Source organism: Dromaius novaehollandiae, chromosome 4, assembly GCF_036370855.1.
Source record: "Dromaius novaehollandiae isolate bDroNov1 chromosome 4, bDroNov1.hap1, whole genome shotgun sequence".
NCBI lineage: Eukaryota > Metazoa > Chordata > Aves > Casuariiformes > Dromaiidae > Dromaius > Dromaius novaehollandiae.
In genome coordinates, this window is record NC_088101.1 from 85,006,873 (window position 1) to 85,032,263 (window position 25,391).

Here is a 25,391-nt window from a genome sequence, read left to right on the forward strand (position 1 = left end):
TATCTGGATTTCCCCACTCCTGCTGCGCGGAGCAATCCAGTGAGGACCTGACCTCGTCTGGACACCGAGCGACCCTGGAGGCCCTGTCGGGGCCCAGGCAGAGCTGCAGCAGCCGGCCCCGGCCCTTGGCTTCCTCTCCCGCAGAGCAGGGTTATGGATCCCTCTCCAGAAGGGACTCTGAGATCAGGAGATGACGGTGATACACCTGGACTGTGCATCTATCACAGCAGCGGTGATGAAAAAGTCTCCGTCTACTTCCACTGTGCTTTGTTTCTCCCTGGCACAAGCCACTGATCAACAGCTGAGCTCCTCCCCAGGAGTGAAGGTGGCAAGGACGAAGAACACCCAAAACTGCCCTGGGACAGGGTGCCTGGCTGGCCCTAGGTGGTGGCACGTCTGACACACTGATTTCTGTAGCCGAGAGCACACACGGGAGCAGCAGAGCTCACATTACACCCGGCCCGGCTCATGGGAGGAGGGACCCATTTGCAAATGGGAAGACATGTTCAATAAAAGCCTGAAGCTAACATGCTCACATCTGGATCCAAAGCCGGAGCCCTGACCTGCTCCATCATTGCACATCACTGCCGCAGAGCGTCCATCGGCGAGCGCAAGGCTTGGAGAGCCTGGCAGATACTTGGGCTGGAAGCCTGTTATCAACCATAACAAATTAATCTGGATGTTACTATTATTAATCCAGGACAAGCTGCTCTGACTGCCCCAAGCATGATCCCTCCACACTGCCTTGTCTCAGGACGCAGGGGCTCAGCAAGAGGTGAGGGTGCTGGCACGGACGCTCAAGTGAAGATGCGCCGAGGTGGCTGCTCAGTGCGGGTCTTGGCTGGCCCAGTTACAAAAGAGTTGTGCAGGGATGGACCCATAAATCAGCACAACTCCACTGTGCTCTGCATCATGCCACGGGCACCTTGTGCCCTCAGGCCTGCAAGGAAATGTGCTCAGGAAGAGCCTGGCTCTTAAAAGCCTTAGGGAGGGGGATGCAGGGACCATAAGGACCACAAGGACCACAGACCTTTAGGTCTATCTTTCTAAAGGCAGAGAGCAGGGATTTTCCATTGCACAGCTCTGTCCCCATCGCCCTGGGGAGCGGAGAACAGGAGCTGCCGCCAGTGGGACAGGAAGGTTTCACAGCTCCATCCCCAAGCTGCCAACCCAAATCCGACACGTCCGCACGGATGCACGTGGAGGGTGCTCGGAGCTGTCTACCGGCTGGTTATAGCCTCTAGCGTAGCTGAGGCATCCGACATCACCTGGAAAACGCCAGATTTGGCAGTCCGGAGAAAGCTGCCTGAATTCAGTCGGCACGGGGAAAAGGATGAGACGGTGAGAAAACTGTTATTCGTGATGGAGGTGACTGCATGCGATGCCCCAGCCTCGCACGTTTTGCAGAGCGATCGGGAGGCGTTTGCAGAGTTTATCCTGCACGATGGCAGGGCCCTCACCTGCTTTTTGGGGGCACCGAGTGTGCGTGGCCCCCGCAGCCCTCCCCACCTGCCCAGGCTCCTCCGGCCAGCGTTTCAACGCGGGGTGTGCACAGGGGACGCGGGGCTGGTAGAGCTGCGGGGCGGCACGGCAGAGAGCAGGATGCTGCCTCCGTCTGCGCCGTGAACGCTCCCGGGGGCCGTTCCCTGCCCCAGGGAGGGGGCAAAAGCAGACCAAAACCGCGAGGACTGTGCTACCCGGGAGGACACACAGGGCCAAGGGCCGTTCAGCGCAGCGGCCACGGGGGCGGCTGCAAGGGCTGGGGTCTGGGAGGCTCCATGCCGCAGGCTGGACAACTTGCAGTCAGCCGTGCCTCAGTTTCCCCTTACCTAAGAAGGAGCAACCACCTCTGCAAGGGGGCTGGGGATGAACTGCCTCCGGCTAAGCCGATGCTACCAACAGTGGCTTATCGCAGGGGTGGGGAGGGGGTCCCCCCGGCCGCATCTCCCCCGGGAAATGTCCCGATGGAGCAGCCTGCCAGCGGGGCTCTGCCCCAGCCGTGTGCCCAGCATCTGCCTGGGCATCCTCTCCTGCTCCTTGGTGCTAGATCCCAAACCCCAGAGGATCCCAGAGCAATTCCCCCGCTGCGGACCTGCTCCTCGTCCCCCAACGCGTTGGCCCCCCCAGTCCCTCCCCCATGCCTGTTTTAGGCCCAAACTGGGGCCGGATCCTGCCCTCCGGGCTGAGCCGTGGCACCCGGCTCCGTGCCAAGCAGACGCCGGGCGCAGCCTCCCGGGGCGTCGGCCGGCGTCACCGGGTCAGCAACGCCGCAGGACCTCGCCCAACCCTCCGGCGCAACCGGAGCGCGTCCCCCCGCTCCCTCCGGAGGGGGAAAGCCGGGGCGGAGGGGAGACCCGCCGGCCAGCCACCGACCTGAGAGCCAGCTGGGACCCGAGCCCGCATGGTCCGCCGGAGCCCGTCTCCGCCGGCGCCCAAAGCTCCCGCGCCGCGAGCCCCTCCGAGATTTATCATTAACTCGCCTGGAGGAATTTCAAGGGCGCAGAGCGACTCCCCCGCGCGCGGGGCCTGCCCGGGACGTGCTAACTCCTCCCTGGACGGCAGAGCCGGGAGCAAGCTCCGGCGGCGGCTTTGGCATCGCTTCGGCCATCGGGGCTGGATGGAGGTACTTCCAGATCCCGCTGCCGGCTGGATTTGGGAGAGGTCTACGGTCCTTCCTCTCTAACGCCGAGCAAAAGGGAGGAAGGAAGGAAAGGCAACGCACCCCGGACCGGCCAGCGCGTGGGGGATTTACCTCCGTAACCCAGGGACCGTCCTCCTCTGCGCTCCCTGCCCTTCGCGGGGCTCCCGGATCATTTTCCACCTGCTTTGCACACCCAGGAAGGAAAAAAAAAAAAAGCGAAAAAGAAATACCTGGCGTAAACAACAGATCACCTGTTGCTTAGCTTGGGTGAAGCGCCCGCACTTTGCTCTGCCTGATTGGGCACCGGCAGCCTGCGCCACGGGGCCCTTAACTCTTTCTTTGCAAGCGCCGCCAGGAAACCTCAAGGCAGCGATGGAGCCGGGCGGCCGCACGCCTGGGGGACCCTGTTAGCTGCCAGGAGAGGGGCAGGGAGCAAAAGTCCAGCCTGGCAGCTCCGAAACAGCCTCCGCTTTGCTTTTCAGGGAGATTTGGGTTAATTGGTATTTTTAAATCTCCCCCAAAGCTCACAAAAGAGGCAGCCTGACATCTGCAAAGGCCACATTTTCCTTTTACGCTGACACAGTGAAAAAAATGCCACATTAGGCCCAGACCAAACTGACTCATTTCAACCCCAAACTGAGAAAGTTATGCACAAATGAAAAAAGAAAAAAGAGAAGTTGTGATGCGATTTGATCCCTGCATCACTTTTACTATACCCAGCGATCTTAGCACAGGGTATGTGGAAAGGGAGAGTCATTTTCTCCAGTGGCTGAAAGCAGGGTAATTGCAAACGAAGAAGTTAGCATTAAACGGCGCATCTGCCTTCCCTTCACTTTGCAATATTCTGGCTGGTTTCAGCCCATTTTGCTGAAGGGGTTCAGCAAGTTTCCATGGGCTCCAGGCAGGTGGACGGCAGGCGGGGGTGCCATTAGCATCTCCACTGCTGCAAAAGCTCTCACGAGACATCAGAGAGCACACGCTCGACCTTGCTACTAAAACCCGGAGCAAACCGCGCTGCCCAGTTTTGCTGTCCATAGAGCAGCTTGGTTCCTAGCAGCGCAATGGGCCAAATTAGCCTCAAGTCCAGGTAGAAAAGTGAGCAGAAAAGGACCTTATGCTTATGACCCCCTTCAAGATGGCCAAAGACAGAGAAGGTTGAGTGGGGGACCATCTGGGGGAGGTAACTCACTGGTGGGAGAGAGGCTAAAACCCACCCTCAGCTTTGAGAGAAGAAAGTGATCCTGGCTGATCGCAGCCCTAGCTCTTCGTCCCGTGAATATTCAGGTACCTGAGCTTGCAGCAGAAGAAAGCATGGCCCTGTCCCCCCTTCCCCTCCCTGGGTGTGCTTTCACAGGGCCCTGCAAACGAGGATGAGCTCCCTCTTGAGCGCGTTATTTAGCACCAACAGGAGAGCCAAGTGGTTTATGAACCATCCCTGCTCCAGCCGGTAGCAAAGGCAAACAGGACACACTTCCCATTCAGTGTTTATCCCATGAGATAAACCTGGGGTCAGCTCTGGCCCTACCAAAAACATCCTGGGGTAAAAACAGTGCCTTTTTGCAAGGATCGCCGCAGGTGCCAGCACATCCCAATGCTTGGATGGATGCTATGGGATGCTATGGAGCAATCCCAGTGCGGGCGTGGGGGGCCAGGTGGCTGGCAAGACGTGGCATGTGCTGCGGACCCCGGATGCGATGGATGCTAGAGTCCCGCAGGACGTCTGTACCTCTGCTACAGTTTGGGGCTCTTCCACCCCTCCCTCCACAGACCCCTTCGCATCTTACGCTGATCACCCCTCCTGAGCTTCTCACCTCTGCTCCCAGTGTAAATGTTATCCTCAAAACCTGCTTCCTGCTCAGGACAGCAATGCCAGGTTCGGAATATGTCTGACAAAGGCACTTTCTTGTAGGATTAGTCCCTGGATCTAGTTCTGGATCGCAGAAGCTGGTCTGCAACCCCACGGGGACTCCGCGCTTGCTTGGCCCCATCCCTTCCCTGGCTCCTTCTTGCTGTTAAGGAGATGGCGGGGTGAGTCCATTGGGTGAACCTACAGTCATAGAGTTAGCAGGCCTGGAAGGGACCTCAGGAGCTCATCCAGGAGCCAGGACCCAACGGGGAGCCACGACCTTCAGAAAACACTGCTCACGCTCCCTCTCCTATCTCCTCCTCACCTTGTGCTCTGCAGACCTGCTCCCAGGAGCAGCCATTGCCCTGGGGAAGGGGACTCGGGACAGGGCTGGCCGTGCCACGCTGCACCAGGACACCCAGACAGCTCCCGAGCACCGCGTGGGGCACGTAGTGCTCACTCGCAAGCCAAACCTTGTGTCTTCCAGCGCGGAGCCCTGGCACTCCAGCGCAAGCCAGGAATCCCAGTCCTTCCTCCCTGGCTGCCAGCGCTGCAGTGGGAGAACAATCAGGCTTCCCGTCGGGGCAGACCGGCCTCGCCGCTCGTATTGTGTTATTTGCAGCCACGAAGAGACTGCAAGCTAGGGAAATAAAGCTAAGCAAAGCTGCCGCTAATTTAGACTTATTTGCTCAAGTGAAATTTTCTATTGGCAGGATGTCTGTGTATCAAAGGAATTGCCTGTTGCGGCCACGCAAACATAGCGTCGTCAGCAGCGTGTTAGTAGCAACAAGAATGGTAAAATAGCAATAATGCTAACAATAATCAGATATGAGTTACACATGCATTTAAACTGGAGTAATACACACTGCCAGGGTGCATGGGAAAGGTGTAAATTATACTAAAATGGGTTCCCATAGAGACTCAAGATCTTAATTTTGCCCTTCAGCTTCAGAAGCAAAGATTTTCAAGAAACAGAGGCTATTTTAGATATTGCTAGAAGAGACAGAGACTCACAACAGCAGGCTGCATTGAGTGTACCTTGGAAATAGCCACACATATAAAAATCACTTTCTACTCCAGGGACAGCTCTTGTAATAACTGGAGCTGATCCTTGCCTCTGGGTCAAGAAGGACGAGGAGGAGAGAAGAGATCCAAATACCACAGCTGTGCCTGCAGCAGGTTTCTCTTCCCTGCAGGAAGGGATGTGGCTGGGAAGGGGGGAGATGGGGTTGGACTGATCCAGGTGCAAGTCCTCCTGCCTGCCTGATCGGGGCACAAATGCTGCCCACCTGTCCCTGGGCAGGACAGGGAGATTTGGCAAAGATGTCCAAGCGAAGGAACCCTGCACTGCCCAGATATTCAAACCACAACATCTTCCAAGCTCAGCCACAGCAGCTCACACAGGAGAGAGGCAGTTTCCTGACATTACAGCTGTTTAAGGATGTGCTCTTTCTCTCCTTGGGAGTTTTGTTACGTCTTTGTGTTTCCCACAGATGAAGAAATCATGATGGAAGAGGCTTTGGAGAATAGGGAGAACTCTGGGATAGTCCATGCTCCTGGCTCTCCAACAAAACTCACAAACTTTTGAGCTCCGAAGTCCCATTTCTAACCAAGGCCTCTGGTCCCTTAGACGTAAACCTCTCCACCCACAGAGCACACCTCCACCTGAGCCCCTGCACTGCCTCTGAAAGCTGCGGGAGGAGCAATGGTGGAGTATTGCAACGCCAGCACGACCGAGACCCCTCTAATTCTCAGTTTGTGCTGCACCAGCGGTCAGCTGCACCAGGACTCCCAGTGCACTTGCACCTGGGCTGTTGCGTTTCCCAGCCACCAAGAGGTGTAACCACCAAGACGTGGTCTAATCTCTTTTGGGGGATTTTATCCATGTCTACACTGCCCTTTTTAAGAGGAGGTGCTCAGACTGTGCACCCGGACCTGAACATCTGTGGTGCTCCCCGGTTCAGACCACCTTTCCCAGCCATGGCAAACTCTCCAGTTGGAGAACTGGAGGGTTGAGCGTGGGTCAGAGGGATCAGCTAGATGCAAATTTAGCAAGCTCCGGTTAAAACCCCTCTGCCATTTGTTTCTGGTCAAATTGCACTTAACCGCAACAGGTCCCTGCTTTCAGCAAAGACAATTCCAGACCTGATACTCGGGGTTGGGATGAGGCATCTTTCACTGGAGGATATGATAACAGAATTGAACTCCTGGAGCTGAGACGCTAGCTATCAAAAAGTGACAGCTATGGGGCTACCACGTCCCCTCCAAGGTATTCGTAAAGCAGCTTTCACCTTGCTGCAAAACATAAACAGATGCTGCTCTGCACTGAAGCAGGTTTTAATTGCTGTTTGAATTATGCCAGATTATTGTTTTCAATGCAACTTGCAGGAGACTTTCTTTCCAAGATGCATTTGGATATATGCTCCTGGGGACCCTGCCTAGCTAATGGTCAGACTGGGAAGCAGCAAGTCAGCCAGAGCTTCTCCAACAGCAGGTCCTTGAGGCCCGTTGGGTGAGATGGTGTCGTCTGCTGAAACACGTGCAGCAAGGATGGAAGTCTGCATGCAATTAGGTGTTGCTACAAGTAACCGAGCTTGTTGCTGTTCAGCACTTAAAGGGCGTCATTTCCATGGAACAAGACGAAATACCAGTACAACCCAGGACTGGCATGAGGAAGGACTGGTCCAGCACGGCACTCAGTCGGGTGCTGAGCTCAGGGCACAGCAGAGCAGGAGGTCTGCATGATCTGCCATCTGCCATCCGAGGAGGCATCCAGCCTGTCTGTCCCCTGAGCCCTTTCGCCCGTGTGGTGCTCTGAGACAGATCGAAAGTTACGGTAATCCTCAGCTCAGCCCCTGTTAAGCTGCTCTTTGTGCTCAGGCCAGCTGGGTTTCCTGGCTGCAAGAGGCACCAGAAGCAGTGGTGGCCAAGCTCCAGGAGATATTTTATCCTCAGTCTGCATCCATCCAGCCAGAAGCAACAACAGCCTTTTGCAAAAGGGCCGTCTGGGTGGAGAAGGCCTGAAAAGTTTGGCCGAGCCGCTGCTGAGTGGTTCAGCTCTTGGGCTGCGAGGGAGCAGGACGTGGGACGTGCGCGGTCCAGCCCACAGGTCTGGGATGAAGTCTGGATCCGGGGGACACACGGAGCCAAGGGTAGGAAGTGGGAAACAGGCCAGGAGTCGGGAGGTAAAGGCTGAACTCAGAATTAAAGAGAACTAAGAAGTTACAGAGCCCGTCAAACGGGGCAACTTCCACCCTTGCATTATGGGGTTACGGGCGAGCGCACCTAGAAATCCTCTACGATGGACTGGCCTCATCATGCCTGGGGGAAGATGGCTTTAACACCCACCCCAGATGCCCAAAAACATCCCTCAGAGGGCTTGCAAAGCTTGTTAAATCTCACCCCTTTCTCCTCATGAGCATCCCTCTGCCCCAGTGCCAGCTTGCCAACCCCACGCTCTGCCGGGGCAGCAGCCCCTCTCCAAACCGCCCTGAGGGAGGGTTGTTAATGACAACGTGGCCACCCACGCCAAAGAGGTGATGTATTTTCGGCGTGAGTACTGAGGCTGCAAAGTGCTCAGCAGCACAGAACAGGTTAAAGTTATGGGGCTTTGTCGCTTTGGGTGGAAGCAATGAAAAGAGCACCTGTAGCTTAAGAAAGGAGAAAAAGGAACAAGAAAAGAAGCAGGTCCTCTTTCTCCATTCAACAAATCCCTTGGACTGACTGCTATCAAACAGGACCCCAGGGACTCTCATTCATTTTTTGCCTTCTGCAGAAAAGTACTCCTGTTTGAGAATGACTTCTCTGGATATGTTCTGTTTTTTCAGTGGAACGGATTTTTTTTCAGTGCTCCCTCCTTCCCTTGAATAAAATAAAATTCAGCTTTCACAAAGAAAAATATTGCTTTTCTTTCCAAAGCCTGTTTCCTCTCAAGGAAAAGAAAAATAAACTCTACCCAGAAAACAAACTCCTTGTCCCCCAAATCCTTTGTTTTCCTTTTCCTTTTTCTTGCAGAAGTGGCATGTTCTGAGCAGCTCCCATGGCAGAATGACTTCACTTGTATTAGAGCTATTTCGTTTCAAGATCTCAAAGCTTTGAGATCAACAACTTTGAGATCCCTGCACTGCAGCTGCAAAACTGGTTAAGTGTTTTCTGCACTGAACAGAGAGGGAGAAAAATGCCAGCTCCAGTGAGATCTGAAGGGACGTCGCTGGCCCAAGACATTCCCTTGGGAGCGGCGGGCAGAAAGCGTTGATGTACTCGGGCATGCCGCAAGGCAGAGCAGAGGTGGGAATGGAAGCAAAGTCGTCCAGCTCCCTGCATTGCGATTTCTTCCCTAAAAGCTCTGGGCAGAAAAAGCTCGGTGCAAAACTCACTGATGTGAGCAAGGACCTTCCTGCTCAGATTCCTTCATTTGCAGGGAAAGTCATTTAAAAAGACCTGAGGAGCAGAAAAACCTGAACCTCCTAAATGAGGGCCTCCTCATTTAGAGGATGCGCTCATGGAGTCCCTGGCAGAGACTGGTGCCTGTGCACTGGTGCTGGAGAGATTAATCAGATTTTTCCCCTGCCCAAAGCATGGGGTTGCATGTCACAGGGTAAGGCTGGGTGGGATATTTTCTGGTCGCCAATGGCTATAGCTTGGGAGAGAACCAGCTAGCTGGACTCCCAGGCACGTGGGCAGCTCTCTGGTTTCTCCCCTGCTCCAGGATCCATATACCAGCCGCAGCTGGTTGTTGGTGAATCATCTGCATCTTGTCTAGAGATCTCAACACAGAGGAGTGGCCATGTCACTGCTCAAACAGTGGGTGAGTTATAGGTGCCACAGGTACAACCACAGGAGAATACCTTGGGTGTAACGCACGAGGCTCAGCACCAGGTCACCAGAGAGATGGAGGGATCTCCATCGTTGGAGGGTCAGCCTTGATGGGACCAAAGATGATATAATCACTGTTACTGCAATCTGCACAACTTGGGCAAACTCTGTGGCTGAGGAAAGAAATGTCACATGGGCATCCAACATTCATTTACACTAAAGAGACTGCTCAAAGGCCTTTTCTGTACCTGGAGGTTCACTACACCAGTACTCGCATGATGAGATCCCTCCACTGTACTCATCTAAAAGTTTCTATGATGAGGGAGTTTGTTCCCTCATGTTAAGAGGAATAAATTGAGCCTGTGTGAGGCACATCCATAGCCACATAGAAGCGTGGCTGTGAACCCCACTGGCGTGGTGTGGAAGGATCTTCTCTGAGCCACTGTGGGGGATGGCAGCCCTGAAGGACATCCGCTCTTTCTGCGGGTTCAAAGGAAGGGTTGGCACTGCAAAGCTGCCTCCATGCCAGTTGCTAAGAAGGGGACGCTTTCCATCTCAAATCCATGGATACATCTGCCTGCTCAGCTTGAGGCGACACGAACAAGCCAAAAGACTCTGGTTTATGTCATCCACAGAGATGGTTTCCCATCCTGGCAAAAACAGTCTTGCTGGTATAAGCTGTCTCCTCCTGAGACGGCTGTGCTGTATCAACACGGGGCAGACAAAGCCTCGGTAGTGCTGGCAAGCCCAAATCTGGTGCACAGCCCGGGTCTTCCTGTAAATCAGGGGAGGCTCTTGCTTCTCCAGCTGCGGGTAACGAAAGCCCGGTATATGTGCTGTGATACTGCTACGCGGTGGCTTGGCCATGCTATGTAGGTCAGAGCTGAGTTGCACAGAGGTAACGTGATGCTCTGTAAAAGCTAGTCCTAAACATATGGCACTCTTGCTCTGTGCCTGCTAATCGCAACTGCTCTTAGGTAGCAGGGGAAGAAATGCACATTAAGTGACCATTTTCCTTCCTTCAGCTAATGACAGAAAATGGTGGTGCGGAGTCATTCGCCGGCCCTACAAACAACCCCCACACAGCCTCCAGGAGCAAAATCCAAGTTAATGCTGGCCAAGGTCTTCATCTAAAACTTATGAGCTGAAAAAAAGTGTGTGGGCAAAAAATTTTGTCCTTTTTCCCTGATCTCTGTTCATGCCTTGGCTGAACAGCCAAAACACCCCAGGAGAAGCTGCTCTGGTGGCAATGGTGACAAGGCCAGGAACAGGCAGAGCCAAGCTGTGGGCTACCAGGTTTCCTTTCCGAAAGCTTGCATCTCAAGTGTGGTGGCTGAGGAAGTGAGAGATTCTTCTTTGGAGATGGCATCTGTAAGAGCCAAGTGGTCTAGGGAGGAACGACAGACAGACCATACAAGGCACAAACCTCATTGCCTTGGGAAACCAGGTTTCAAAGGAAAAGGAAGGAGGTATTTTCAGCTGCAATTTGAAGGCAGATGATGCTGTGGCTAGAAAGGCAGTCCCAGAAAAAAGCTATTGGAGGCTTTTACACCATCAGTGCTGGGAAGGGCTTGCAGTGACTGCAAAGACCTTGCAAATACACTTGCAAAAGACTGGTAACTGGAAAATCCCTTGTCTCCTGTCAGCAGACATGAAGACCTTTGCTCGTGTCCTCCCATTCGCATGCAGAGGCTCAGCACCAGCACCAGCCTTGCAAGGGGAGCTGCTGCCATCCATCTATCACTCAGTTTATGAAAGGAAGACTGTGTGTTTGTGGCCCTGTTGTCTCTGTTGCAGGTATGAACAGCAGGCACTCTGGGCCTCTTCACATCACAGATTAATCCACAGCCATTTAGCTGCCTGAAGGAGGGCTGGTGTGTAATGCAGGTATCTTCTTTGGGTAGCAGTCCACCCAGAGGTCTTGTTGACTACTGGCTAGGTCAGCTCAGAGGTGCACACATGCAGTCATGGCAGGAGAGGGAGACTGGATATAGGGAAATGCTTATTCCTCATGAGGATGGTCAAACAGGGGAACAGGTTGCTCAGAGAGGTTGTCTCCATCCTTGGAGGTTTTCAAGACTCAAATGGATAAAGCCCTGAGCAATCACGTCTGGCCTCATAGCTGACCGTGCTTTGAGCAGGAGTTTGGACTAGAGACCTCCTGAGGTCCCTGTCAAGCTGAATTATCCTATGGTCCTGCGATGTGCAGGATAGATACGACACAGGACATATGTACCTTTCTGGAGAGGCAGTGGGAGACTAAGCGGGAAACCTGGAGCATCTCGCTGGTACCAGGCAGCTATCATAGCCCTCAGCCCCAGGCTGGTCCTCCTCAATTCGTGCACCTGCTCGGAGGCCATGCGGAGCAAATGAGTCTTCACGACCCAGCCTTACAACCCAAACTGGTGTCCCAGAGCTAGAAGCCGCCCCTCTTACCACATATTAATCACTAAACACAGTAAGAAATGACCCGAGTCCAGTGGGGCAGGCGGGAACAGGAGGGAGTGGAGGGTGCTCTGCGGGAGGCTCTGTGAGTCACAGCAATAATCCGTGCTGCACGTTTGGTGCGATGCCTCCAGGCTGTTTAGCAAGCTCGGCCTTTTCTCCTGAATATTTGCAGTCAAGGAAGGGCTTTCTGGTCGTGTCGGGGGACTGCACCCCCTTTGATCAGTGCTGGTGGTGGAGAAAGTCGACATCCCTGAGGCATCCACATCTCTGACCTCTGTTCCCTGGACAGCAACAGGAGAAGCCAGTTCAGAAAGGCAATGGGAGAGAGAGGATTTGAAGCAACAAAAATCAAAGGCCTTTGAAAGCTCAGGAAAGAGCCACGGGCAAAAATGACTCTGGTTTGAAAGCATTTTTGCCTGGAGACCTGCAGGCAAGCTGCTGTTTCGCCCTGGCAGAAGTGATGTTGTGGGTCACCTGGAAGAGCTCTGTGGGCTGCTTGGTGCCGAAGCATTTGCCTCCCACCAGGCCTTTGGCCCCACAGCGACAACCAGGCTCTGTTTTGTGGTTTGAGCATGACCTTGGCATCCCGGGACCCTCCTCGGGGCTCCCTGGGATGGTGCCGGCCCGGAGGGTGGGAGCGGGCTCTCCGCGCAGGTGCTCCTCCGCGACGTGCTGCATGGAGCAGATGGCTGGCGTGGATCCACTGACGTCCGAACGGCAGGAGATGCCGGGGCTGGGGGGGACCTGGCTCCGAAGTGACTCCCTGCCAGCCTGGCAGGCGGAAAGGTAGACGGGGGCCTTTTCCCAGCCTCACCAAAAAGCCAGCAGAGCAGAAGAGAAGTCATTAACTCCTTTCGCTCCCTCACTGATGAGACAGAGTGGGGAAACCCAGGAGTGGTCTAAGAAGTTGCCTTTCTGCTTTCTTTCTAGCTGGCCTACCAGCCTCCCTGCAATGCCTTCTGAATAAGCCATGGAGGGTTTAGGGTGAAAAAAGAAAGAAATTATTGAGGCGAAAGTAGTGGATGGGCAAGAGAGGAAAAATTTCCATAGCTGCATAATAACAGTAGATTACATAAGGGCACCTTGCATCATCTGCGGCTGGCATCTCTGGAGAAGTAATTACATCTGCACCACACATCTAAAGAAAATGTTATCACATTAGCTTCCAAATCCTAAAATTAGCTCTCAGCAGATATGTGCCAGGGGCTTTATCACTTCATATACATTGGCTATAGAGCTAGACAAAGGTATAAGGATTTTTTTTTGCCAGCTAGGAAAATATCTGGAGTTTAGTGTGACAGCTGACCCGAGCCCCAGTGAAAAGGGAAGCTTGGAGGTTTTGAAGCGATGAATGAAGAATGTCGTCCTTGCGAATGGGAGGGTGAAATGCTCTAGCAACCTCTCATGGTGCCTGATGGGCTGGTGGGGATCTGGTGGGAGGGCAGGAAAGGCAAAGCCAGGGCCTGGTTCTCAGCTGTCTCCTGCAAATGTTCTTTGATTTCTACCCCGGTGCTGTGTGCCTCAGGAAGCAATTTTTCAGTTGCTAAATAAATGACCTGGTTTGCAGGGAGGTGCCACTCTCAGGGGTTTCCAGGCTGCCTGCTCAGTCTTATTAAACCCTTTTGCTTGCCCAGCATTGGACTTCAGAATCAGCCCTGGGCTTTGAACATGCCTCCATTCCTTCCAGATCCTCTGCAAAAAGAAAATAATGCTTTGAAATGGATACAGAGGTTGCAAATGATTTGATTTGATGGAGGCCTTTTCATCTGGCTCATCTTGCTCGTGCAGCAATGTGTGTGTGAAGGCGCCAGGAATGATACACAACAAGACCTTCGCTCTCCAAGGGCAGCTGCCTTTTCAGAGGGCCTGGCAGCACAAATGACATGGCACCGAGCTCTGGGGCAGGGAAGGAAAAAGAATAAGGCACAGTTCTGCTAAAGGTCTAGTTTCCTCCTCATTTTCCCTTTGCATGTAAATGGGCTGAAAGCACAGGAAGGTACCAGGAGGTCTGGTGCAAATGCAACAGTCAGGACGTATGTTGAAATCCTGCCCCCAAAGAGGCTCCTCTAGCAACCCTGCACGTTTCTATAACTCAGTCACGTTCCTGACGGCCATCGCTTTGGGGCCTGGGAGGAACAGCATCAGCCAAGCACGGACACGACTCCGTACACCCCCCTCACCCCCTCCTGTGCACTAACCCCACAGTAACCAGGTGCTTGCTTTGCCGGGGGACAGCTGACCTGGAAGGCTTCCTAACCTCAGAAAATCGAGGTCTCACTGGTGTATTGCTGGAAAACAGGGCTGCAAGAAAGAGTGAGCACAGCTTGGATTAACAGTCCTGAGGCAGACAAAATCCTCTCTGTCCTGGACTCATTCAGCAGGGTGTCAAATCCTCACTGTTTCTCCATTTTGCATTCCTCCACCTGGAAGGTGCAGTGACCTGTGGGGATGGAGGACGAGAGGACTACAAACCTCCACAGAACTGTGCTTAGGGCCACAAATAGTGGGGATGCAAAACCCTGAGAGCTGCCCTGCGATTGCTAAACAAACAGCCCTGCCAACAAGAAAGGAGACGTGCCCCGAAGGCAGAACATTTTGCTTGTATTTACGATCACTCTAAAGGCGGCAGGACCTCTGGTCTCAGCAATCAGGAATGGTCACCCAGAGCCAAACACACGCGTTTTGTCCATGATCACATTCTGGAAAGGTCATCCCCATTTGGTGAATTTCCACTCCATAAAACCACATTCTCCAGCAAATTTCAAGTGCTTCCCAGGGAAGGAAAAGCCATAGGGATCAAAATCAGACAGCTCAAAAAAATCCATGTCTTTGCACCATGTCCCTGTTTCTAATCACCTGTCTCCAGCCCAGGCCTTCTTGAAATCCCCTGTCCCTGCTTCTCCACTGCTGGTCTGCTCTTTTGCTTTCCTTACAGCATCTCTTGACTGACACAAAACCTTTTTCCTCCGCAGCCCCCATCAGCTGGAAGACTTCCATCACCTGTCAAAATCTGACGGGCAATGGCCCTATCTTGGTCGGAAAATGTTCTTCCCTCCCATTAAAAGCTTTCAAGTCTGACTGCTCTCGTACCTTTTCTTGTGAACCGTTGCGTTCACCTGAGCTTTGCAGAGCAGCTCGGGGGCCGAGGCTGCAGGGGGTAACCCGCAACAGGGCACTGCAATGAGTTTTGTGCATGTGCCTGCACGGAGGAAACCCCGCTTGCATTACCCTCATGCCCCAGTCCTGCTTACGTTTGTTTTTCACTTTGCTTACTGCCAAAGGGAGCATTTGGTTACGGCTGTGAGAAAAGGCTTCAAATGGTTTTATGGGGCCGGGGTAAATTAACCGTGTAGATAACCTGCTAAGCAAACAGTCCTTGAGACAGTCCACTGCAGGACTGCCAGCGTGGCTTGTGCTACCGAGAGGAAAGTAGCTCCCTGCTCCCGGGGAGCCGTTTCCGCACTCCTGGGGATCATTAAACAAACCTGCTCCTTGGCAAACAATTTGCCCTCCAGCACTGGTGTCACAGGGAGAAAGTGGTGAATAATACCCCAATCGCAAAGCAACGAGCACTCCTCTCTCATTCCAAGTGGAAAGGAGAGAAAGGGAGAGAAGGAAGGAGGAGGGGAGAAAGGCAACACATTTTTGTAAATGATTTGCAGAGGAGAAAATAAGCTCCTGGATGGTTTTGTTTTGATCGCTGGTACTCAAGTTGCAGATGTCAGTGCAGCTCTCTGTAGCAAGCCCATGGTATACGCAGCAAAACTTGGCAGAGGGTCTAGGGAGCAGAGGCCGGTGGGGAAGGTGACCCCGGAGGGGCAGCGGAGACAGGACTCGTGAGCCGGTGGTGGAAACCAGCCCCGTAGCAGTGGTGACGCTGGAGCTGGCAGCAGATGAGGCCGGGTATCATGCTCCTTGCTGTTCTCCGCTCCGCAGAGTCCTGGCAAGACACCTTTCCTTCCAGGCATGGGGGCATCTGGCTTTGCAGGGCTGAGCGAAAACCCTGTCGTCATGGCCTCTTGGTTCTCCCTTAGAGAGATCCTGGCTGTAACCCTGCTTGCCACCTCTTCTTGGGCTATATTTGGTGCTTCTAGGCTTTTCTCTGTCATCTCAGCATCACGCAGCTGAGCAATGACCTGAGCAACAGCTTGTTTGACTTGTGGCTTTGGGATTGGGAGGGAGCAAGGGCGTTACAGCAGCTACGGTCTCGGTCTGCACGTCTGGCCAGCCTGGATGGGCTGCCGCACGCACCCCTTGGCCCTCCTTGCTGTGGGCCAGCACAGTTAGCCCCGTTGCGTGGGATCAGACCTCGGCGCTGTCTCCTCTGCAGACACCAAGCCTCGTCCCCGTGCCCCAGCTGTCCCTGGTGCTGTCCCTCCAACCTGAATTGTCCCACCATCCTACTGTCTAAAGTCAGGCACAGGCTCCTGGTGCTTTCATGAGTACGGGACACAGACGTGCAAAGCAAAAAGCTACCTGGGATTAAGACACCACCAGGTCTCGGCAGTCCCGGGCTTCGTCGCAGCCCGACCTTGAGCTCCGTGCAGGAGGATGCCTCAGACACGCAGGTAAAACAGGGAGCAGTGTCCTCCTCATGCTTTGAAAAGCACTTGGGAAATATCCTCTGGAAGAGTTTGGCACACATTGCAAGTTTGCATTTCATATATTTGGGGCAGAATTCACCCCGTTGCAGCATCCTTATTAATTTGTCTGGGTCAGGCGCCGATGACAGCGATCCCACGCCATTTGTCACCTATGTTGCTGACAGGGACTGCCGCGGGATCTGCCTGTGCAAACACCAGAGTATTTTCAGCATTTTTCCTCTTCAGATATTCAACGGAGTACGTGCTGACGAATCACTCAGAAATCCCCGGGAGGCTTTGCAATCACGTCGGTGGCTTTAGGGCAGTGCTTCAGATACCGTGCTGTTGGGAGCAGGACCAGGGACACGGCTACGGCCGAACGGCTCATGCGTGCCAATATCTGCCTCCTCTTCTATGGGCAACACGGCTATCAGGCTCTGTGTTTATATCCGTCCTCATTTACTGTTTGCGTTGATTTTCCCCAATGTTCATCCCTAAAACACAAAGTGCCCCCCATGCCTCAGGAGGGGAGAAGGGCAGAGAAAGAGATCGAAGTGCGGAGGGGAAAGGAGTTGGAAAGCTGCTCTGATGCATGTTGGTCGTCCTGTCTCTCTTCCTTCTCCTTCTTGAGCCATGATTTAACCTCACAAGCCTGCAGATTTCCACAAGTCTTTTCCAGTTCCTCGTGCTACTCCTGGGCAATGGTGATGGTGGCAAGTCTTTTTCCAGGGTTGGCTGGAGGTGGGAAGGACCCACAGCAGTGTGTGGCTGACTGGAGTAGCTTTCCAACTCCCACTGACAAAAGGATCGAGGGTTTTGGAAGATTAAAATGGAAAGCTTTGTTGTGATATTAACAAAAAGCTAACGAAAAATAAAACAGGAGATTTTCCTAACTGAGGGCAGGCCATCTAGCAAGAAGGTAGAGCACTAAATCTGCATCACTTGCCTGGCTTAATTGCTTGCACGCTGAAAATGCAGCATGAATTTTTCAGGAGGAGCACCCTGCACTCAGTCTCCACAAAGACACATTTCGCTCTTAGGGAAACCTTTGTTTTCTCGTTTCGATCCTGGGGAGCCAGGGCGGGATATAAGCGAGATGGGAAGGAGGGAATGTCACTCTGAGGAGGCAAGTGGCTTCCTGGGCAGAGCTGGGCACAAGACAGGGCGAGAAATTCATCTCCAGCAGGAAAGTGGGATGGTGGAAGGGGAGGTTGGTGGCCGCCGTTTTGGGCACGGGGTTGCTCAGAGGGAAGGAAGAGCATCCCTGGGAAAAGGCACACCAGCCCCTGAGGAGCAGGTAAGGAGCCAAAAGCCAGCTGTGCACCACAGCAGCCATCAGTCACCCCAAAAACGAGATATGCAATGCAGTGAATCCTCCCCGGGGGTGCCTGGAGGCCGGGTGGCTCGTGGCGGCGGGGCTGGGCACTTCACACTGCTGGGCACCTCCGGAGAGCAGAGCAGCGCAGCCCGAGCAGGTACGTCGAGGTATATCTACAGGTATACTGAGGAACATATACACCTACACCAAGCAGGCTGTCCCAGCAGGACGAGGCTTGAAGAAGCACCAGGTACAAGGACACGGGCGTGTGAACACGGCTATGCTGTGCTGGATGCCAAATAGCCCCTGATTCCCGTAGGAGTGAAAGCTCTGGAGAAGTCCTCCGTGACTTGAGGAGTCATAAGGGCTTTTTAATTTAGCACGAGTGCATTCCTAACAGGGTGAACCAGTCTGGTACACACAGACCTCCTGGCACTTGAAGAAGCAGCTAGGCAGAGCTTTAGCAAAAATATCGGTGCATCCTGGCACAGCTCCTTTCCTCGTCTCCACGGCTTCTTCCAGCCTCTGGCAGAAGGGTCACCTTGACCCCCACCCTTCGTCCCTGCTGCCTAGGAGGCAGCACTGGCCCCATCACCGTCCTGTGAGACTGGCACATACTTGCCTTGGGAAAGGTCTCGTTAACCTGCTGCTAGTCTGGCTCTCTCTGAAGAACTGTTTTTTTTTAACTAACGTCACTACTGCATTGACAATGGCTGTTGAGCCATGGCTTTGACTTCGCTCCCCGTCTGACGCGGCTGTACCACAAGTGCAGCACTGCTGAGATGCTGGACGTGGGAGGAGGGAGGAAGATTATACACCCCCGAATGCCACTTGCCTTAAAAATAGCCAGCCTTTTCCAGCTCCTATTGACTCAGCCACTACAGACCACAAATTCCCGAGGTGCGTCATGGGCTGCGGGGAGACTGCCTTGCTCCGCGCCGGTCCATGCGGACAGCGTGTGCTTTTCCAGAGGGTAAGGCTTGGCCATCCTCCAGGAAAGAGCCCCGTCCTCACAAGTGCGCTGGGGCGATGGGGTGGGGTGGGAGGTGTGTCACCGTCCCAGCAGAGGTGGGCTTGACAGAGGGTGGTCCGAGCACGACTTGCTTTCTTCTCCTGCAAAAGGCAGCTTTGCTAGCTTTGCTGCCAGCTGACTCTGCTCCCACTACGGGACCCGGTCCTACGCTGCTCATCTCTCCACAACACCCTTCCTACCAAGACGTCTCCCCTCACCAGCACCCAGATCCTCCCAATCTGCAGAAAAAATCTGCAGTTTGTTCACCAGGGCCCTCTCCCAGCAAGAGAAAGGTGCAAACAAATGTGCTCACACCTCCCCTGCTAGGTCCCACTAGCATATAGACACCCAGCCCACGGCTGCGGCAGGGCTGGCGGGGTAAAGGAAGGGTTGTCATTACACTGGCTATTTTCCATCCACAGTGTTTTACGTCATAGTGGCATTTTCTCAGCAGAAAAGCATTTTAAAAATTGTATGGGAAGCTCTAAGCATACTAAAAAGTAGTATGGGAGCCGCTTCCTTCCTCTCCCCTCCTCCAGAATAGCTTTTTGTCTCTGCGTTTGTTTTCTTCTGTGCATTAAAAGGAGTCGACACTGACGTGTTTCGAGTGGATTCAAAGGCGGTATTGAATGCCCCTTGGAACGTGGCTCTTTTGGGAACGGGGAAGAGGGGGGAATTTCATTGTGTCAAACATTGCAAATCTTCGGCTGGGAAAAGCAGCGGCTTCTCCTATCAGCACCCGTCTCTGCCTGGGTCTGGTTCTCTTTGATGAGTCCCATGTCCTCACCCAGCTCCTTCCTTAGATCAAAGGAGCCAGACACCCCCACATGTGCATATCATCCTTTGCAGAGCTGCTCAGCGACAGCTCCGCAAGAAAAACTCCTCTGCGGCACTAAAAATGGGGTATCCATCTCTCTGGCCAGATCTGGCCCAGTCTAGTTTATGAGCTGCCAGGAGTCCTCATCCCTCTCTTGGAGCAAACACAGGCCATCATAAAATCACAGCGTGCTGAGATCTCATGACTGTATCCAGCTTTTTCTTGCGAGTTTGGAGCAAGATAAATAGTGCAAACCAGGATCTCCCTTGGTATCCACTGCTGTCTGTTTTCTGCTTATGCCAACTGCCCAGAAAGAGACCGAAATGGTTACAGAGGGTCCTGGGACCCTCAGGTGGCTCCTGCCTGAATACTGAGTTGCAGAGGGGAATTGCATCTGCTGCGGCGAGATGCACCGCACGAGCCAGCCGCTCTCCCGTCACCCCACAGCTTCCTCCGCTGCATCCCTGGGCATCGGGCAGGATGGAGGGGGTGTCTTTGCCCCATGAGCCCCTTTCCCACGTGGCAAAGAAGGGGAGAAGGAAACCCCACGCGCCAAGGCTCGTGGAAGGCATTAGCAAGTCACAGCCTCTTTGCTCTTGCTCTGAGCTGTTTGCAGCTCAGCTGGCTTTGGCTCGCACGTGCAGCGTGCTGATGGGCTTGGGGAGAACCAAGCGTGGGGCCACCACGACCCTGGGACCCTGGTGCGATTTCGGAGTGGGACGAGTGGTTGAGGCCTGTTTGTAATATTTATTCAATCAGTGGATAACCAGCTAATAAATCAGCACTTTTAAAATAAAGAAAGAACAACCTAGCTGATAATTTGGCCTTTTGGCAGCACTGGCAGAGTGGGTCCTGGAGACCCCCTTGGAGGAGGGTCTTGGAGACCCCATGTTCACTCAGGGAATTTTTCTCCGCCCAAAATAAAACTGAATTAACACTGGCTACCAGGAGGAGAACTTGTTGATATTCCAGCTCGAGAAAGTTGGGGTATTTACCCTGCGATTCAGTATATGGTGAAGTCCCTTCCCAAGAGCTGGCCGTATCAGATCTGCCTCTCAGAGGTGCCACAGCTGGGAGGATTTTGGACAACCATGAGGACGTGGCTTTCAGTTTGGTTTTGTAAAACTACAGGCAGCAAAATAGCTGAACTGCAGCAGAGTTCCCAGAACTTGGATGGAGATCGTAAAATTGCTGATAACAACGGAGAAAACACAGAAACACTCGATAATTTCTTTTCTGCCTGTGGAGGAAGCAGGCTGATGGTCTCACATTGCACAAGAGTGACGAAGTGCTTTACAGTCCATTAGTAACCTAGGAAGACACTAAATGACATGGCCTAGGGATAAACATTTTTAAACAGCAGGCTCGGCTAATTTGCTCCCAGGAGTCCCATAGAAGCAGGGTGAGGAGCGGTGTGGCCTGCTGATAATCCTAAGAAATCCCAGGATTTCTGTCTAATCCCAGAAGACCGGAAGGATGGTAATTGCAGGGCAATATTCAAAAAAAGGGCAAAGAGGAAGAGCTGGAGTGATATAGCTTAGCCTGGCAGAAACCGATGCTGGGCTTGAGGAATAAAGCATAAGGGGCTGCCAATATAATTAGGTGGCTCATGTGAAATAGCTCTGAGAATAGTGGGTTCATCCAGCTGCATTCCAGGTAGGCTGTATTAGATGACCCAGGTAACTTCACAAGTGTAAATGTGCTCGTGTGAGGTGCTTGGCTTGGAATAACGTGGTTATTCTGGTTAAAAATGGGCTTATCAATAATGCATAGGATTGAAAGTGGTGAAGTGATGGATCTTGAATGGATCCCAAGGGGCTGGGACAAGGGCTCTACCGAGGTCCACTCAGGCCGTCATCCTGATCTGTGGCTGGTGCAGAGAGACGAAAGCACTAGAAAGAGGAAAAACTCAGCTATCATTCCCCCATATCTCCCCTGCCACAAAGCTTTTCAGGGATTCCTCCTGCCTGAGGATGCGTTTGGATCCCCCAAATGGTTTGGCACCATCAGAGGGCACTCACTCTCCGTGACTTCGCTAATCCGTTTCTGAACCCACTGGGATTTTGCCCTCCACGACATCCTGTGGCAGTGAATTTTGCATGGTAATTATGAAAAGCTATTCCAAGCAGTTTATCTTTAGCTCAATATTTGAGTGTTCTCCAGTTGCATTCAGAGAGAGAACAGACACATCGGCTCATCGCTTAAATGCTGCAAGCAGATGTTTTATTCTGTTTTAGGCTCTGTAGTAGCTAGTCTGAATATTCTCCTAAGTTCTGATGCCTCTCCGCCACTCCGTCTATCTTTTACGACTCTCTGGGAGTTAAGAATCACTGAATTGGGCCACAGCTCCCCTTACGTCATCCCTCTGCGTCTCTGCAAACATAGGGCAGTCGTAGGAATACCTATAAAGGGGTGTCCCTGGAGCATCCTGCCTGCTGCAGTCATCTCCCGCTGCACGGGACTGCTGCGATTCCCACCCTCCCCGGTTTTACGGGGTGAGTTGGCCACCGGAGACCCCTTAGGAGAGGGAATCACCAGGGCAATTTGTGCCAATTGCTGCAATCAGCTAATTAGCAATTGAAATGAAGTTACTGTGTCAACAGCAGCAATGAAAGCTTGCCCTGGCAGAATGAAGCGGTAGAGGGAGGGTCGGTGAGACCTGTCTGGACAGAAAGCCCTCAGGGCTTAACCCTGGGAGAAGTGAAACCAGACGAGTTCAAGGGAATGTGGTGGGCAGAAGTGAAGCTAAGAAAAAACGCTCTGGGAAAAATTAAGGAGAGAAAGTGCTGAGAAGGGCAAGCGGCCCAGGAAACTCCTGAAAATTGCTTGCAAATATGAAGAAACTGGCAGAGACCGACTATTCCCACCAGCCTGCCAGGTCAGGACAAGCAGGAAGAAGGAAGAATTTCACCAGGGGAAATATCTAGGCTTGTTTGTCAGAATTAACCCATAAGGGAGGCACAGTCTGGGAGTACGGGGATTTTTCCCAACGTGGCAATGTCATGCTTGAACCTCAGCTGAGGAACAGCTCTTCTGGGAGACACTTGCAACCAACTTCCCCTGCACGGGCTGAACGAGGTGCCGCGAGCCCGTTCCAGGATTTTTTTTTCTGGGAGCAAGGCACCTCCTTTGGGAAATGCAAGCCTGAAGCTGGACGGCGAGGGTGGGAAAGGGGCAGCCGAAAGGAGCCGGACAGACGGTCGCGCAGACGGAGCGGACGGCGAGCGGGGCGGGGGGACGACCCTGGCCTCCCATCGCCCAGCCCCGGGGTCGGGCGAAGAAAAACGCCCTTCTCTCCTGGAGCGCAGAGCGAAACGGGAGCCACAAAGAGCTGCTGGCAGCCGGCCTGACGTCTCTATTCGCTCGCTTTCCCCCGCACAAAGGCCCCATTTCAGCGCTGCCTGGACGGCCCGTTCCCGCGGGTTAAGGTCATCCAAGTGCCTCCGCCGTCTCCTCGCCGGGAAGCTTCGCGACGTCGGCTCCCTCGCCTGCTCCGAGTCCCGGCAGCCCGGGGCGGGGGCGCACGGCAGGGCTCCGGGACGGAATCCAGCCCGGAGCCAGAGGCCGGCGCAAAGCCTATAGAGGCATCGGCTAATCCTCCCCTAAGCCCTCCGCGACGGATTTAAAGGGTGTTTGCGTCGGCCGCCCCCGAGATCAAGATCCTGAGAGGATAAGTGTCCGAAGGAAATGAAGGGATTCTTGTTCCCCAGGCGGGATGAAGGGAACAGGGACAGCAGCCCCGCTGGGATGCACCGGGGGATTTCGTGTTATCTCTTTCACGCTCTTCTTCGGGGGAAAGGGCCGCTTTAATCTTTCGCTGGACTTTCAGGCAGGGAGTTTTGCCACCTGCCTTGCGCGTGCTGCAGAGTCGGCAGATGCCCTCGGTTCATCCCGGTGCCTGGAGTTTTGGGGGTTTGGCCCCAAAAACCGGTAGATAGCAAAGTCACAGTGTGCGCTTTATTCACGCCGGGACCTGGTGTGAGCCGGCCCCATTGCAGGGTTACCTTAGCCCTGCTGCACATTTCCCCTCGGTCTGCTGCCCCAAATCTCTGCCTGTCTCTAAGGGACCAAGCCTTGCAAACCCCGAAGAGGTGCAAAATTGCTTTCCGTCCCCATGTGAAGGGCAGGGAATTGCAAAATGATTTCACCCAGGTTCTGTCCTTGCTGAAGTCGGGGCTGGGGCTGTGACCTTTGGGCTGTCTTTCCGCTGTCCTTGACCTCCCCACCTCCTTCACGTGGTGGGAAGCATCACGCGCAAAGCCATTAACACGTTTCTCCACCTGTTCCTTTGAGCGCTAAGGGGGAGGGGGAAAGACCAGCAGACTGATGGAAGGGTTCATTAAAGAAGGAGCAATTAAGTTGCATCCTCCAGGGAAAACCTTCCGGGCAGCCCATGGATCCGTGAGGACAACTCGTACGAGCTCGTGTTCAGCAGATAGCGGCGGATGCCGTGGCCTGTCCCCGAGCGTGCGTTGGGCAGCCAACAGCAGTAGCTCTGCGTTTAGCAGCCCTCAAGGGGTTTCCCTTCGCTGGGGTCGTCTGGTCTCCCCTCCGGCATCCCGCAGCGCTGAGCTCCCTGGGTTAACTCCACGCCGTGCCGCTGACGGCGAGCACGTGGCCCTAGCTCTGGCACCAGAGCAGTGGACCTGTCCCTTTCTCTGCTGGTTACGACTGATGGGCAAACAAGCATCTCCTTCTCTTAGGAATGCTTTTAATATGCTTTTAACACTTAACATGGATTGCTTTAATATGCCCAGCAGCGAGTCTGAAATACCTGCCCGGGGCTGGGGACAGTGGCCACGCAAGGCACAGGGATGCTCGTCCCTTCAAAGACAGCTCCAGTGATAACTCAAGTCCCAGATCTTGCCTTTTTTTTTAAAAAAAACCCCAACAGATCCCTTTTAACCCCTGAAGCCCAGGTTCTGCACTTGTCCGCCCCCCTGGGAGGAAACATCTTTTCATGGATCACCTCTGGGGTCTGAGACTCTGCTTGTCCCCTGGCCAAGGCACCTCTTCTCATAGCCACAAACCCACCTCCCACGCTGCCAGGCAAAGACCTGGGGCCGAGGGCTGGATCCTCCGGGCTGCGGCGGCAAGTGCCGCCGGCCGGCTGTGCCAACAGGTACTTTCCTGCTCACCGAGCCCGAGCGCGTTGCTGGCGCTCCCCGGGAGGAGGAAATAATCCCTCCTTTCTTTTCCAGCCGCCTGGAATGCACCGCGCCTCGTGCCCCTCGGTGAGTGTTTGCAGTCCTGCCGGGTGACTGGGTTTGATTGTTTGCCCAGGGTTTTTTATTATTATTAAAAGCTAATTTGGGCTCCCGCGAGCGCAGAGGGAAGACAAAGCCCTTGGCTGTCACGGAGGAATGTCGGCGGGAGCTGCGCAGCGTTCGCTCGGCTGAGTCGGACTTGTCGCACAGCCCTCGGGAGCCTCGGCTCACAAATGCAACGAGTGTGTTAGAGCTCTGCTGGAAAAGAGACCGATCCACAGCCGCAAGGGATTCCTTGCCCCAGACGTTTGCAGCTCACAAATTCATTGCCCTACCTGCAAGATCGGTTTCTAAAATAACTTGTCGTAGTTCCCATTTTGGTTCCCACCCAGTACAAAAGGTTTCCTTTCCATTTACCACCTCCCAGCTCCCTGTATGACCTTATTTCCATGTCCTTGGCCCTAGATGAGGAGCAGCAGCGGCCCTCCTCCACCTTCAGCCCGTTCCTCGGAGACGGCAGAGACCAGACACACGATGTGAGGGTGCCGTGTGCTCCGTCCTCCCGCCTACCCCTGCGTTGCCTCCTAAACACCGAGGCTCTCCGGTGTTGAGCCAGTTCTTTATCTCTGCAGCTCTGTGCTGGGGGGGCAGAAACACAGGTGGAAATGGAGGCAAACCAGGTTAGGGAACTTGCCAGGGGCCAC

At 53.8% G+C, this 25,391-nt stretch overlaps 1 protein-coding gene across 4 annotated transcripts in view; it reads right to left on the reverse strand.

The window, feature by feature from the left end:
* Window positions 1-25,391, reverse strand: part of LZTS3 (leucine zipper tumor suppressor family member 3) — a 62,432-nt gene that overhangs the window by 27,432 nt on the left and 9,609 nt on the right. The window contains exon 1 of one of the 4 annotated variants that reach the window (XM_064511639.1): window positions 2,753-2,933. The exons of 2 other annotated variants lie outside the window; for them this stretch is intronic. The gene's annotated coding sequence lies outside the window, so the exon portion shown is untranslated. Of the gene's footprint in view, window positions 1-2,373; window positions 2,695-2,752; window positions 2,934-25,391 lie in introns of those variants that run through there. One more of the 4 variants, XM_026121809.2, reaches the window with a different exon arrangement.